General features: G+C 38.0%; 1 protein-coding gene across 1 annotated transcript in view; it reads right to left on the minus strand.

Annotated features, from left to right (window-relative positions):
- KBTBD3 (kelch repeat and BTB domain containing 3) overlaps positions 1–15,974 on the minus strand; it is a 38,617-nt gene that overhangs the window by 22,200 nt on the left and 443 nt on the right. The window lies entirely within an intron of this gene.

The raw sequence follows: 15,974 nt of genomic DNA on the forward strand, positions 1-15,974 counted from the left end.
TATTATATAATTGATTTAAATAACCCTTACATAGACAGTTATAATTGTTGCTTCAACCTCAAGAAACTTCAAAAAGAAGAGCAAAATAAACTCAATGTAGACAGGTTAAAGGAAATGATAAAGAGAAGAAATCTACAAAATTCAAAATAGAAAACTGCAAAGGAAATAAAGAACTTATTCTTTGAAAGGTTTGATAAAATAGACAAACCTCTAGCAAGACTGACAAAGAACAAAAAAGAGAAGACATAAATTACTAATATCAGGAATGCAATAGGGGAATCACTACACACCTTGAAGTTAATCAGAAGGATAAAGAAAGGAATACTAGAAACAACTCTACATGTAGTAATTCAGTAGGGCAGATGAAATGGACTAATTCCTCAAAAATCCACACATTACCACAACTCACTCAAGATGAAATATAAAATTTGAACAGCCCTGTCATTTCTTATTAAGGGAATTAAATTCACCAAAAGTTTTTTAAAAGTTAATACCAAATCTATATAATTTCCTCCAGAATACAGAAGAGGAGGGTACACTTCCCAAGTAATTTTATGAAGTCAGTACTAATGTGGTACCACAAAGACAATACAAAAACAAAGAAAGGGAAAAACAAAACCACAGATCAATATCCCTCATAAATATATAAATTTTTAAAAATCAGGAAAAATAATTCAGCAGTATCTAAAACGAATTATGCACAAGACCAAGACCAAGTAGTTTTATCCCAGGATGTAAGGGTGGTTCAATATTCAAATATCAGTTAATGTAATCCAGTGTTGAAGCAAAGTGAAAAAGAAAAATCATGTAACTGTATCAATTGACACAGTAAAATCATTGAGAAATCCCACTTTTATTCACGAGAAAACCTTTTAGCAAAGAACAGAGAAGAACTTCCTCAACTTGATAAAGAATATCTATAAAAAATCTATAGCTAACATTATACTAAATGGTAAGAGACTGAACGCTTTTGCTCTATGATGAAAATGGCAAGTATGTCCACTCTTACCTTTGCTATTCATCATGGTACTGGCAGTCCTTGCCAGCACACTGAGGCAACAAAATTCTACAAGAGGCTTATACATTTGAAAGGAACATACTGCCTCTATACTCACAGATGATAAGATTGTCTACATAGAAAATCCCAAGTAAATTACAAAATATACATACATCTAATAAAGGAGTTCAGCAATGCCACAGGATATAGGAGCAACATACAAAATCAATGTTTCTTCTATAAACTAGCAATCAACACATGGAAGTCAAAGTTTAAATTATAATACCATTTACAATAGCAGGAAAGAAAAAGGAAAAGGAAAGGAAAAGAAGGACAAGACTTGGATATAAAATCTACTGAAACGAGTACAAGACTTATACACTGCGACTACAAAATGCTGACAAAAGAAACCAAAGAGGCCTAAATAAATTGACAGATTGTACCATGTTCATAAACTGGAAACATCAACATAGTAAATATGTCAATTCTCCCTATACTGATGTGCAGATTTAACACAATTCCTATCAAAATCTCAGTAAGATCTTTTTGTAGACATGGATTATTCTAAAACTTCTATGGAGAGACAAGGAAATTAAAACAGCTAACACAGTTTTGAAAAATAACAGTAATGTTGGAAGAGTCAGTCTACCTGATTTCAATACTTATTATATAGCTTCATTAATCAAACTGTGATATTGGAGAAAGACTGACACACAGATCAGTGGAACAGAATATATAATTAATAAATAGCCCCATTCAAGTAAAATCAACCAATTTATGACACAGCTCAAAAGCAATTCAATAGTGTAAAGATAATCTCTTAACAAATAGTGTTGAAGCAAATGAATATTCACAGGCAAAAAAGTGAACCTTGATCTAAATATCACATTTAATACAAAAATTAACTCAAAATGGATCATAGGCTTAAATGTGAAATGTAAAAACTAAAACTTTTAGAATATAGGAGAAAATCTTCGTGACAAAGGGTTAGTCAATGAGTTTTAGATCTATGACATTAAAAGCACACTTCACAAAACAGAGAAAAATGTTACTTGAATGTTATCAAAACTGAGTATGTTTCATTTCCTCTGTGAAAGATCCTGGTTAAGAGGATGAAAAGACCATCTACAGCCTGGGAGAAAATAGTTGCAAATGAAATTTGATAAAAGATTGATATCTATTAATATAAAGAATTCTCAAAACCCATCAGTAAAAAAACAAACAATTCAATTAAAAAGGGGGCAAAAGATAGGAAGAGATATTTTACCAAAGAAAATCAAGAGATGAACACATGAAGATATGTTTAATATCATTAATCATGGAAATACAAAATTAAGACCACAATGAAATATCACCCCCATCCAAAAAAATATTGGTAACATCAGATGATTGAGAGGGCACCGAGATACCATATCATTCACATGTTGATAATGGAAATTATTTGGCTGTTTCTTAAGCTAACCACAAGATCGTGACCCCATCTGACCAGGGAACCCAGTGTGTAGTTGTGACTGATTCAAGACCCCGACAACCAGTCCTGCTGGCCTCGGAGCCTGTCCTGCCACCCTGCCTGGCAGAACAGCTAAATCTTAGTCCTGCTCACTGCTGAGTGCAGCCCCAGCCCAGCTTCACCGAGAAACCTGAGCAGAGCATCTGAGAAACTGAACAGCTCAGCAGCACTTGAGAGGAGCACCTAGCAACATCTCTGCCGGTCTGCAGAGCCCAGCTGGTGAACCCATCTGGCCAGAGAGCTCAACGTGTTTTGCCTGATTGAAGTCCCTGACTACCAAGCCTAACTGGCTGTGAAGGCTGTTACGTGGCCCAAATGTGAAGCCCTGCCTTGCACTGAATACAGTTTCCAGCCCTGCCCAACAAGCAAGCCTAACCAGAGCACCTGGGAAGTTGTATAGCCCAACCTATAGCCAAGCTTACAGCAGCAGGTGAGCAGAGAGCCAAGCCAGCAGCTTTTTCCACCTTCACAGCAAAGCTGGTAGTAGTGTCTGAGCAAGGAGTTTAGTGAGCAACTCTCTGCTGGATTCAGGCCCCTGGCCATCAAGCTAAAGGGCTGTGGAGCCTGTTGTACAACTCCACTCAGGCAAGGAAGCACCTTTGCAGCCCTGCCTAACTGTTGAGTGTAGAACCCAGTCGGCCTGAGTAGGAAGTTTAACCAGAGAATCCATGCAGCCACAGAGCCCATGCCACAGCTGTGCATGGGCAGGAAACCAGCAGTTTCCAGCCATCGGCACCAAGTCTGACCTCAGGGCTCAGGCAGCCTCCTTGCCCAAATAGAAAGCCCTGATAGCAAGCCCCACTTGGCCAAGGATGCTGCCAGCTGACCAGTCCAGAACCAAGGTGAACTGACTGGTGAAACACTGTCTTTGGAGAAGACCTGTAAAATGTGGAAGAGGAGACTGCTTACTCAAATGTATAGATCCCAACACAAAGAATCAAGGATTATGAAGAATCAGGTAAACAATGACATCACTCCATGAAAGTAATAAAGCCCCAATAACTGACCCTAAGGAAATGGGAGCTCTATAAACTGCAAAGAATTCAGAATATTCCTCTTAAAGAAGTTAAGTGGACTACAAGAAAACACAAATAACTAAATAATATTAGGGAAATAATGCATGAATAAAATGAGACATTCAACAAAGAAACAAATCATGAATGAAGGAAGGGAGGAAGGAAAGGAGGAAAAGAAAGAAAGGAATGAGGGGAGGAAGGAAAAAAAGGAAGGAAGGGATGGAGGGGGAGTGAGGGAGAGAGGGAAGGAGAAAAGAAAGAGAGAGAGAGAGAAATTCTAAAGCTGAAGAATTCAGTGACTGACATGACGAATTCAATGGAGCGCTTCAACAGCAGACTCCATCAAGTAAAAGAATCAGTGAACTATAAAGTAGGGCATTTGAAATTTTCCAGTCAGAATAGCAAAAAGAAGAAAAAATTAAAAAGAGTAAAGAAAGCCTGTGGGCCCCAGTGGACACCACTAAAAGAACAATATATGCATTATAAGAATCCCAGGAGAAGAGAATGAAAAAAGGACAGAAATATTTTTAAAACCATAATGGCTGAAAACTTCTCAAACATGAGGAAGGATATCATGAGGAATGGATATCAGAGTAATGATGCCCAAAGGACCCAAATAGGTTGAACCCCTAAACAGCTACACAGGGAGACATAATTGTCAAAAGTCAAAGACAAAGAATTTTGAAAGCAGCAAAAGTGACATATCACGTACAAGGGACTTCCTCCCCTCCCATAAGACTATGCACAGATTTCTCAGAAGCTTTTCAGCCAGGAGAGAATGGGGTGATATATTCAAAATATTGAAGGAGAAACAGAAACTGTCAGCTGACCATAGTATAGCTGGTGAAGCAGTCTTCCAGAAATGAATGAGACGTAAAGAATTTCTCAAACTAAAGGAAATTCATCATCAATATACCCGACTTATAAGAAATACTAAAAGTAGTTCTCTCTTTTTTTTTAATGTTTATTTATGTTTGAGAGAGAGAGAGAGACAGAGCATAAGTAGGGGAAGCATAGAGAGAGGGAGAAGACTCCGAAGCAGGCTCCAGGCTCCGAGCTGTCAACATAGAGTGCAACGCGGGGCTCGAACCCACAAACCATGAGATCATGACCTGAACTGAAGTTGGATGCTCAACTGATTGAGTCACCCACGTGCCAAATAAAATGATGCTAATTAACATCATAAAAACATATGAATATGTAGAAAACTAATCTCAATTATTTCAATTCATTTACAACTCTAAAAAGTTAAAAAATAAACATTAAAAGTAATCATAACTACAAAAATTTGTTACTGGATACACAACATAAAATATAAGTAAACTATGAGGTGCCTGGCTGGCTCAGTCAATGGCGCATGTGACACTTGATCTCAGGGTTGTGAGTTTGAGCCCCACATTGGATGTAGAGATTACTTAAAAATAAAAAATTGTAATACATACATACATGTATATATGCATATTTATATGTATAAACTGAAACATTAATAATCTACACTGTGAGGGGAGAAATAAAAATTTAAAGTTTATGTTATTTAAACTGTTAGCAACTTAAAACAGAACATTATAAATATCTTTTATATAAGCCTCATGGTAACCAAAAAGGAAAACCCTGTAGTAGTCACAAAAAGACTATGATTAAAGAGTGACAAAATATTGCTCTAACAGTCATCAAACCACAAAGAAGCAACAAAGCATCTAGGAAACAGAACATGGTTAAACAAAATGGCAATAATAAGTCTTTACCTATTAACAATTAAATATAAATGGATCAAATTCTCCAATCAAAAGACAGGATGGCTGAATGGATAAAAATATAAGATCCAATGATGTGCTGCCTACAAGAGACTCACTGCTGCTTTAAAGACACATGTAGACTGAAAGTGAAGGAATGGGAAAAGATATTTCACACAAATGGTAACCAAAAGAAAGCAGGGATGTTATATCAGAAGAGACTTTAAGCTAAAAAGTAGTCAAGAGGTAAAGAAAGTCATTATATAATGATAATGGAGTCAATCCATTAAGAATGTGTAATTGTAAATATTTATGCACCCAATATCAGAGCACCTAAGTGTATGAAGCAAATACTAACAGAATGGACAGAAATAAACAGTATTAAAATAATAATTGGTGACTTTAACATTCCACTGAATAATGGATAGATCATCCGAACAGAGAATCAGTAGATTTAAACAACACTATAGACCAAAAGGACCTAAGTGACAGATACACAGAGTATTTTCTAGGATAGGGCAAATGTTAGGCCATAATACAAATCTTAGCAAATTTGAGAAGACAGAAATTACACTATGTTTTCCAGCAATGATCATATGAAAGCAGGTATCAGCAATGGGAAAAAAAGGAAAATTAGCAAATAAATGAAAATTAAACACAGTTCTGAACAATCAAGGCATGAGAGAAGAAATTAAAAGGAAAATAAAAGAATATCATGAAACAAATGAAAATACAGCATACCAAAACTTATGGGATGTAGCAAAAGCAGTTCTGAGAGCATAATTTATAGCAATAAATACAATACCGTGAAAAAGACCCCAAATAGCCTAATTTTACATCCCAAAGAATGAGGAATAACAAAATAAGTCCAAAATTAACAGAACTAAGGACATAATAAAAATTAGAGCAGAAAGAAATGAAATAGAAATCAGGAAAAGAACAGAAAAACTAACAAAATAAGAGTTGGTTCTATGAAAATATGCACAAAATTGATAAACCTTTAACTAAAGAGAGGTTGAGCACCCAAATAAATAAAATTATAAATGAAGGAGGAGATATTATAAGTGATACAACAGAAATGCAAAGTATCATAAGAAACTACTATGTACTATTATAGACAAATTAAAATCTCAAAAGAAATAGATAAATTCATAGAAATATACAACCTACCAAGTCTGAATCGTGAATAGAAAATCTGAACAAACTAATTACTGTAAGATGAATCCGTAATCAAAAACCTCCCAACAAAGGAAAGTCCAGGACCAAATGGATTCATGGGTGAATTTTACCAAACATTTAAAAAGGAATCAATACCAATCCTTTTAGTATCCAAAATGCTAAAGAGTAGGGAATACTTCTAAACACATTTTATAAGGCCAGTATAAAAACAAGACAAACCAAAAAACAAAACCCTACAGGCTAACATCTCTGATGACTACAGATGCAAAAAGTCTCAACAAAATAACTAGCAAACTGAATCCAACAGCACATTAAAAGGATAATAGACTATGATCAATTAGGATTCATCTCTACGATGCAAGGATGGTTTAACATATGCAAATCAATAAATGTAATAATTTACCACATTAATGGAAAGATAAAAATCATATGATCAGCCTAACAGATGCAGGAAAAAAAAAAAACATCACAAAATTCAACATCCATTCGTGATAAAAATTTTCAACTAACTGGGGACAGAAGGAAAGTGAGCATAGAATTCTCAATATACTAAAGGCCATATATGAGAAGTGCAGAGCTAACATCAAAGTCAATGGTGAGAGGGTGAAAGCTTTTCCTCTAATATCAGGACCAAGAGAAGATTGTTCACTGTCACCACTATTCAACAGAGTACTAGAAGTTCTAGCTAGAGCAATCAGGCAAGAAAAACAAATAAATGGAATCAGAATTGGAAAGGAAAAAAAATTGTCTTTGTTTGCAGATGGCATTTTATATATAGAAAATCTTCAAGACTACACCAAAAAAATATATATATCTATAGCAACTAATAAATGAATTGAGTAAAGTTGTAGGATACAAAATCAACACACAAAAAATCAGTAGCATTTCTATAAACTAACAAGTTAAAATTTAAAATAAAGAAAACGGGCGCCTGGGTCACTTAGCCGGTGAAGCGTCCGACTTCGGCTCAGGTCATGATCTCATGTTCTTTGAGTTCGAGCCCTGCATCGGGCTCAGTGCTGACAGCTCAGAGCCTGGAGCCTGCTTTGGATTCTGTGTCTCCCTCTCTCTCTGCCCCTCTCCCACTTGTGCTCTCTCCCTCACTCAAAAATAAACATTAAAAAAAGTTAATAAAATAAAATAAAGCAATCTCATTTACAATAGAATCGAAAACAATAAAATACTTAGGAATAAACTTAACCAAGTAGGTCAGACTCATACACTTATACAGAACCATAAAACACTGATGAAAGAAATGAGAGAAGACATAAATAAATGGAAAGAGATCCTATGTTCATGGATTGGAAGAATTGTTAATATGTCCACACTACTTAAACCCCTCTGTAGATTGAATGCAATCCCTCTCAAGATACCTAAGGCATTTTTCATAGAAACAGAAAAATTAATCCTAAAATTCATATGGAACTACCTACATAGCCAAAGTCATCCTCCAAAAAACAAAGTAATTCTGAGAAAGAAAAACAAAGCTAGATGCATCACACTTCCTGATTTTAAACTGTATCATAAAGCTATAGTGATAAAATCAGTAAGGCACTGGCATAAAAACAAACACATGGACTAATGGACAAGAATTGAGAGCCCAGAAGCAAATTCACACATACATTATCAACTATGATTTGACAAGAAGCCACGAATACTCAGTGGTGAAAAAATAGTTTCTTCAATAAATGGTTCTGGGAAAATTCAATATTCACAAAAGATAGATTTGCAAAACAATGGAACTAGACCCCTAACTTGCACCACTCACAAAAATTAAATCAGTTAAAGACTTAAATGTGAGACCAGAAACCATAAAACTCCTGAAGGAGGGGGCGCCTGGGTGGCTCAGGTCAGGCTCTGGTTAAGCGTCCCACTTGGGCTCAGGTCATGAACTCACGGTTTGTGAGTTCGAGCCCCATGTGGGGCTCTGTGCTGACAGCTCAGAGCCTGGAGCCTCCTTCGGATTCTGTGTCTCCCTTTCTCTCTGCCCTTCCCCCACTCATGGTCTGTCTGTCTCTGTCTCAGAAATAAATAAACATTAAAAAACAAAAACAAAAACAAAAACAAAAAACTCCTGAAAGAAAACTAGGGAAAAAGCTCCTTGACATTGGTAATAGCAGTGATTGTTTGGATAGGACATGTAAGGCAAAAGCAACAACAACAAAAAATAAACAAGTGAAACCACACCAAACTGCAAAACTTCTGCACAGTAAAAGAAGTGATCAACCAAATGAAAAGGCAACCTACAGACTGGGAGAACATATTCTCAGCCTGCACATCTGACAGTGTTAATATCTAAAAAATATAAGGAACTTATAGAATTCAATAGCACAAAAACCTCCAAATAATCCAATTAAAAATGGGCAAGGAATGTGAACAGACCTTTTTCCAAAGACACTCAAATGGCTAACAGATACATGAAGTGGTGTTCAATGTCACTAATCATCAGGAAGGTGCTAATCAAAATCCCGAGATATAAACTCACACTTGTCAGTATGGCCTTTGTCAAAAAGATAAGAAATAACAAGTGCTATTGAGGATATGGAGAAAAGGGAATCTTGTATACTTGTGGTGGGAATGTGAATTGGTGCAACCAATATAGTAGAAAACAGGAGATTCCTCACAATTTTAGAATAGAACTACTATATGATCTAATTCAACTTCTAGGTATATATCGAAAGGAAACTAAATTGCTCTCCTGAAGAGGTATCTGCACCCCACTGCAGCATTATTCACAGTAACCAAGACAAGGAAACAAATGTCTGTGGATTGATGAGTGGATAAATAAAACGTGAGGTACACACACACACACACACACACACACACACACACACACACACACAGAAATATTAGCCCTAAAAAAGAAGGAATTCTGCCATTTGTGACAGCACAAATGGACCTTGAGGGCATTATGCTAAGTGAAATAATTAAGACAAATACTGTATAATGTCACTTGTATGTGGAATGTTGAAAAAAAAAACTCATGGAAACTGAGAACATATTGTTTGCCAGAGGGGGTGGGGGATGGGGGAACTGAGTGAAGGAGGTGAAAATATACAAATTTCCAGCTATAAAAGAAAGAAGTTTTGGAGATCTAATGTACAGCATTTTGACTACAGGTAACAACGCTGTATTCTGTATTTGAAAGTTGTTATGAAAGTAAATCTTAAAAGCTTCAGAAGAAGGAAATTCTAATTATGTGAGGTGATGGATGTTAACTGAACTTATTGTGGTATTCATTTCATAATATATACAAATATCAAACTATCATGTTGTACACCTAAAACTAGTACAATGTTATGTATCAATTATATCTCAATAAAAGTGGGGGGAGGAACTAAACATACACTATATTATCCATAGATCTGGGCATTTATCCTAGAGAAATACAAATCTGCATATGGCTTTTCATAGCAGCTTTACATGTATGGTCAAAAACTATGAATATCCAAAGTGTTGCCCAGTATATGCATGAGTATATAAACTGTGGTACGTCCATCTCATGGAATGTATTAAAAAGAAACAAACAACTGACATACATTAACAACTTAGATGGACTGCAAGAGCATTATGATGAGTGTACAAAGGCAATCTACAAGGTCACATACTGTCTGATTCTATTTCTGTAATATTCTTGACATGAAAAATTATATAGAAAACAGATTAGTGGTTTCCAGGGACTGAGGACTCTGGCGTGGGTGGGAGGGTGGGTTAACACAAGGGAGAGTTTTATCGTGATTTGTAATAATCTGTAACTTGATTAGTTACAGGAATGTACCCATGTGAAAAAAATGACATCAAACTGCACACAAACTGTGGCCCAATGTCAAATTCCTGATTTTGATATTGGACAATAATTATGTAAGATGTAGCCACGGGGAAAACTGGGTGAAGGGTACATGAGATTGCTTTATACTATTTTTAAAACTTTATGTATATGTGATTATTTCAAAACAAAATTTAAAAGACAAACAAAAATTCAATTTAGAAACCATTTTAATATCCCAGTTTTCTTCTTGTTCAAAACACTTAAAGAATGCCAAGGAAAAATCATTTTATTTTTTGGTATAAGTAGTTACTTAGTTTTTAAAAAGAAATTGAATGTAAAACAAAAAAGCTAAAAGGTACCCAAACTTAAGACTTTCAAAATGATAAAAACTGTATTTCTGCATAATGACATGTCTTGAGAAAATAAATTTAAGAAACCCCAACCACAAACATTAACTTTATTATCATTAAAAACATGCATTTAATTTGGCTCTTGTGTTGGATTAAGTCACTTATTGAGGTTTATTGTTCATAAATAAAAATTGAACCCAATGATGGAAGTATAAAGTAATGATTATTTCTGCACATGGTAACAAAAAGCAAACTTTAACAGAAATTTTCAAGTATCCACTTTCATGAAGCTGCTAAAAGATAAACCCTGCCGTTAAATCCAATCCAGAATGAAAAATCCAAGAAGCTGAAATCTTCATGTCTTAAATTTGGTTGGAGTAAATCTATACTTGCAGTCCTACTGTGTTTTGCAAACAACAAAGAGCCGCAGGATTTAGAGCTGCAAGAACAGGGTCCTAAATGGCCCATCACTATTCTAGTAACCTCTATTGAGGCTCTCTGAGGCATTAGCTTCCTCGTGTGCAAAGTGGACACCCCAATTACATTGTATTGTTGTAAATTATATCATGAAAATTAATATTGTCATGGGTATATCAACATTAATGGTTAAACTCAGTAATAACGTGTACTTAGTAACATTATTAATTGTAAAACAATTCTTGGTAAAAGATCTGTAAGGCAACTTTTTTCTTCAAATATTCTGCAAATTCAGTATGACATTTCACCAATTTTAAGACACACATTTTTTCCCACTCAACATATCTGAAAATGACAGGTATCTTATAATTGCTTTTGGTCAGGTAGCAGTCATGACATCTGTCATTACATATGTATGTGCATCAAAATGTGGAAAATGGGTATTGGTGATTTAAAAGAAAACTCTGGAGATAACAATGGATACTCGTTTAGGAAATGATGCATCGGGGGTGGGGGTGGGGGTTCAGTCGTGACTTCGGCTCAGGTCATGATCTGACGGTTCGTGGGTTCAAGCCCAGCATTGGACTCTGTGCTGACAGCTCAGAGCCTGTATGGAGCCTGCTTCAGATTCTGTATCTCCCTCTCTCTCTGTTCCTCCCCTGCTCACACTGTCTCTCTCTCTCTCTGTCTCAAAAATAAACATTAAAAATTTTTTTGTTATTAAAAAAATGAAATGATGCATCACTAATGCTCTTGGATTACAGAGACTGACCTTATATAGAAACACATGGACATTGAGATTCTGAGTTGAAAGTGAATTATAAGCACTGTACTCTGAATATGACAAAATTTTACAAGCATCTCAGCTAATTTTGCTTTTTATGTGTGTAAGAGGGTGATACGTGATTTTTTAAAAGGGCTTTCCGTAAGTATGAAAAGTTCGACACGATAAAGAGTTGTGTCGGAGTTAAAAATGGCACTGTTTTCTTTCTCAGTGGCACGTAAAACAATGGTGTATTTTATAAGACTGCATCTCAACTTCAACAAACTACTCTGTGCTCAAAACATTGAGTCAATTTTTAAAACTATTCTCGTTATTTCCTTTAATGTCTTCCACTAAAGTTTGATTTAAATAGTTAAATTAATAAAAGTACAAGAATCAAGTGTGATAAGACCTTGATAGAAAGTAGTGACAAGAATAGCACGTGCCATTTGATGGGAGCGCAGTATGAAAAGAAAGCTGTGCTGTTGTGCTGTGACTGACCTGGGTGGGCCCTTTCTGTTTGGCCTTCCGGTGATGGAATTTGGTCACCGGAGTTTCAAAACAGAACGTGATTGCTGGCATCTTCTCATAAGCACTTACGACAGAGTGCTAACTGTATGCCAGGTACAGAGGTAGACACTAAAGAAAGCATGGAGAACAGAGGCAGTCGTGACCCTGGCTTTCCCCGGTGGTCACTATGTAACGAGAAAGACTGACAAATTATCCATCGTTATCCATACTGTGAAGAAAGAGCTGGGAAATGGGAATAAAAACGAACAATGGGGAATGTTCAACTTCGGATAGTAATGGTGGTGACACTTCCATAGTGCTTCCCCTGTGTGTTCTGTCCTACGTGCTTCAGAGCCTCTTTAATCTTCAGAAGAACGGTGTAACATAGATTCTGCTATTGTCCTCACTTTACAGGGAGGGGGAGAGGAGGCTTTGAGACCTTAATTTGCTCAAGGTCATACAGCAAGTAAGCGTGGACCTGGACCCAGATGGTCTGGCTCCAGAGCTTTTGCTCCTGTCCGCTACTGTGTCAGGGCGTGCCTTTCTGAGAAGGTGTCATTGAAGGTAAGGGGTTGGTGGGAGAAATCATGTAGAAAGGCCTAAAGTGGGAAGGGGTCCTTCAGTTTTAGGAAACGAAAGGAGGCCAGCATCACTGGAACCGTTTGACAAGAGCAAGAATGTTGCGGAGGCCAGTGCCACCTCACGCAGGTCCTATGGGCCGGGAGGAGCAGGGATTTCACCCTAAGTGCTGTTGGAACAAAGGGAGACTTTGCGCTGGACAGTGACGTGATTTGATTTACTTTTTAAAGTATCTTCCTGGTTGCCGTAAGAAGAATTAAGAGAAAATGGGCAATAGAATTCACGTCATTCATTTATTCAAATATTAGAAAGTTTACAGAGTAGCTACTATCTTGGCAAGCACTATTCTAGAAACTGGGCACACAGCCAGAAACAACGGACACCGGGTCCTCCACTCCGCGGTACACTTTAGAGCGGTGCGCACACACGCATGCGCGCGCACACAACCTACCCCCTCTGCTGCGTCAACACTTTCTCCAATTCTGTTGGACAGATTCCATCAGTGGACACATTTTCGTATCTCCCACTTTACACATCAAACAAACAAAAATCTGTCCTTTGAACCTGTATTACCCTCTAGTTACCATCCCATGTTTCTACTCCACCACCCAGAAACAGTCCGCAGTAGCTTTGCTTTGCCTCCACTTGCTGTGTGAGCCCACTACCGTCCCTTCCTCTCTTTCGCCCGGGCACCTGACTGAGGCAGTATCACCACGCTGCCGCCAGCAACGCTAAATTCTCTCTCCCCGTTTGAGAGAACTTCTCAGGGGTATTCGCGTTGCTAACTAGTCTCCCTTCTGGAAACACGCATCTCTAGTGTCTGTGGCACATCACTCTTCAGGTTTTCTATCTTGCTGGTCTCCTTCCTTCCCTGTCTAGTCAGGGGCGCGGACAGCACACTGATTAGCTCGGAGCCGAGGAGTGCTTATGACAGCGAGGACACAGGAAACAACGTTCCCTTCTCCCGCAGGCTCGAAAACTAGTCGGTACTGCAGGTGAGACGTGATGGCAGGCTAGACCACAATGTTAACAATGGAGAGAGAAAAAAATGGATTTTAGCTCTATTTTAGAAGTAGAATCAGTAGAACATGGAATCGATTGGACATGAAAATTGGGGGAGAAGAAAAATCAAGGTTTCTTTCTTAACTGGTAGAATCATGGAGTTATTTGCTAAAGTTTTGAAAAGTTTTACAATGGAATAAAGTTTAAGTGGTGACTCAGTAAAAAGCTAAATGCACATTATTCACTCAAAAATCACTGAACCTTAGAGATGATTTCATTTGATACCTTTCCACTGAAATCGATCCTTGGAAGAGGTTACGTTATTTACCCAAAGTCACACGGAGAACTGGTGACAGAAGTGGGAAAAGAACACAGTTTTCTTAGGATCCCAGTAAGAAGGCACAGATCAAGGTCTGGCAAGATGACTATTACTCACAAATTTGCTGAACCTCTAATATTTTAGTCTTCTTTCCCCCCTGACCAATGCGATAAAGATACTGTAACAAAATGTTTGGGTTTACTGAATATAGTTAGGCACATTCATATTTCCTTAAGATAAAAATGAGGGAAATAAAGGTAGACCGAATATAATGCCAGTGTTAGCTTATAAACGGAGTAAACTCTATTGTAAAGGTTGATCAAAACATTTACTTGTGTATACCATTTGTAGGAGGCAAGGTATGCATTAAATTCCCTCTCAAGTAGCTTACATCCTAATTTGTAAGATAGCACACATACATAATTCAGGATAATAGATATTATAAGGTAGTGCTAGAAGAGTTGCCAAATTAATTAGTTAAAAACAAACAAACAAAAACATACTCTGGGGTAGTCCTTAAGAAAAGGCAAGGTTTGCCCTCAGCCTTGAATAAGTAATAATTTACAAAGTACACAGGGAAGGGGATTCCATTAAAGAAACCTATAAAGAGTGCCCAGGATAGGACCAGGCTTGGGAATGAGGCAGGGGGTGGGGAGAGTGAGCTGTTGAGATCTGGTGTACAGAGAGATTCTCGGAGGACATCTGAGCCAAGACCTGAATGATAGAGGGGAATGAATGTGATGACGGGAGGAGAGAATATTCTAGGCAGAGAGAGCAAGTATGAATAAGCACATGATCTGTCTGTATATTAGGCTCTATGCATGAATATACAGAGCTTAGTTCCGTGGTAAAACAATCAACTATGCATTCCTTAACCTGAATTTACCTAATTCCACAGATCCCCTTTCTGATCTCAGATTCTCCATCAGTAACAATAATCACTACTGCACAGAACATGTGACCATGTACCTAGAAGTGTTTTAGAAACAGAAAATAGGGTGAAATTTTGTAAAAATCAGTTGAAAAAGACAAGAACGGAGAAGGTATCATAGGATGCTTAGATACATAAAGTTAACAGCGGAGAAAGGAGTTATGATCATTGGTGATAGCTGTATTAGCAGACACCTTATGCTTTGCACACCTTTACGTGTCACTTACTGCGGATTTTTTGTACACGCTTTACGTGCCTTGCCAGACTGTAAGCTCTCTGCAGGTAGTAAGCGGATCTCAAACACGGCACCTGACACAGGCTTTTGGTCAGTACTACCCAAGCTGATATACCAAGCCAGTTATTTGTTTTACATCCCTTTGAGGATGTGTGTGTTGTGTGTTCAGAATCCCAACTACTTGCAAAGGGCTGGAAAGGGCTCAAGGTATCAGGAAAAGTTAACGGAAACAAGTATAGGAAACAACAGAATAGAAGCCACCTAGAAGAGGATGGAAAGAATCCTTAGGTAACTGCGAATTACGACTGCTGGCCCTCCATCAGCCGACAAAGGAAGGAGGGACCCGGCCAAATCTCGGAGGACAGCATTCAGTGTACCGCAAAGTTGGGCTCTGACATTCATCCGCAGAGGCCAACTTTCCGCTGGGCCAATACCCGCAAGGGGCTCTGGTCACGAGGACTCTCGCAGAAGCGTCACCTAGAGTCTCCCCGGGGCAGGTGCGGGCGCAGAGGCATCGATCTGACCCTCGGCCGCCCTGGAAGGAAGGCTGCTGGGGCTCTAACTCGGTGCCGACGCTCCTGGAGAGCAGGGCGGCCGGCGCCGCGATACCGCGGGTGCCCTGTCCCCAGGGCTCTGGGCCAGGCCCGGCCGTCCCCGCCCGGCT

The sequence above is a fragment of the Felis catus genome, chromosome D1 (assembly GCF_018350175.1).
Source record: "Felis catus isolate Fca126 chromosome D1, F.catus_Fca126_mat1.0, whole genome shotgun sequence".
In the NCBI taxonomy this organism is placed as follows: Eukaryota; Metazoa; Chordata; class Mammalia; order Carnivora; family Felidae; genus Felis; species Felis catus.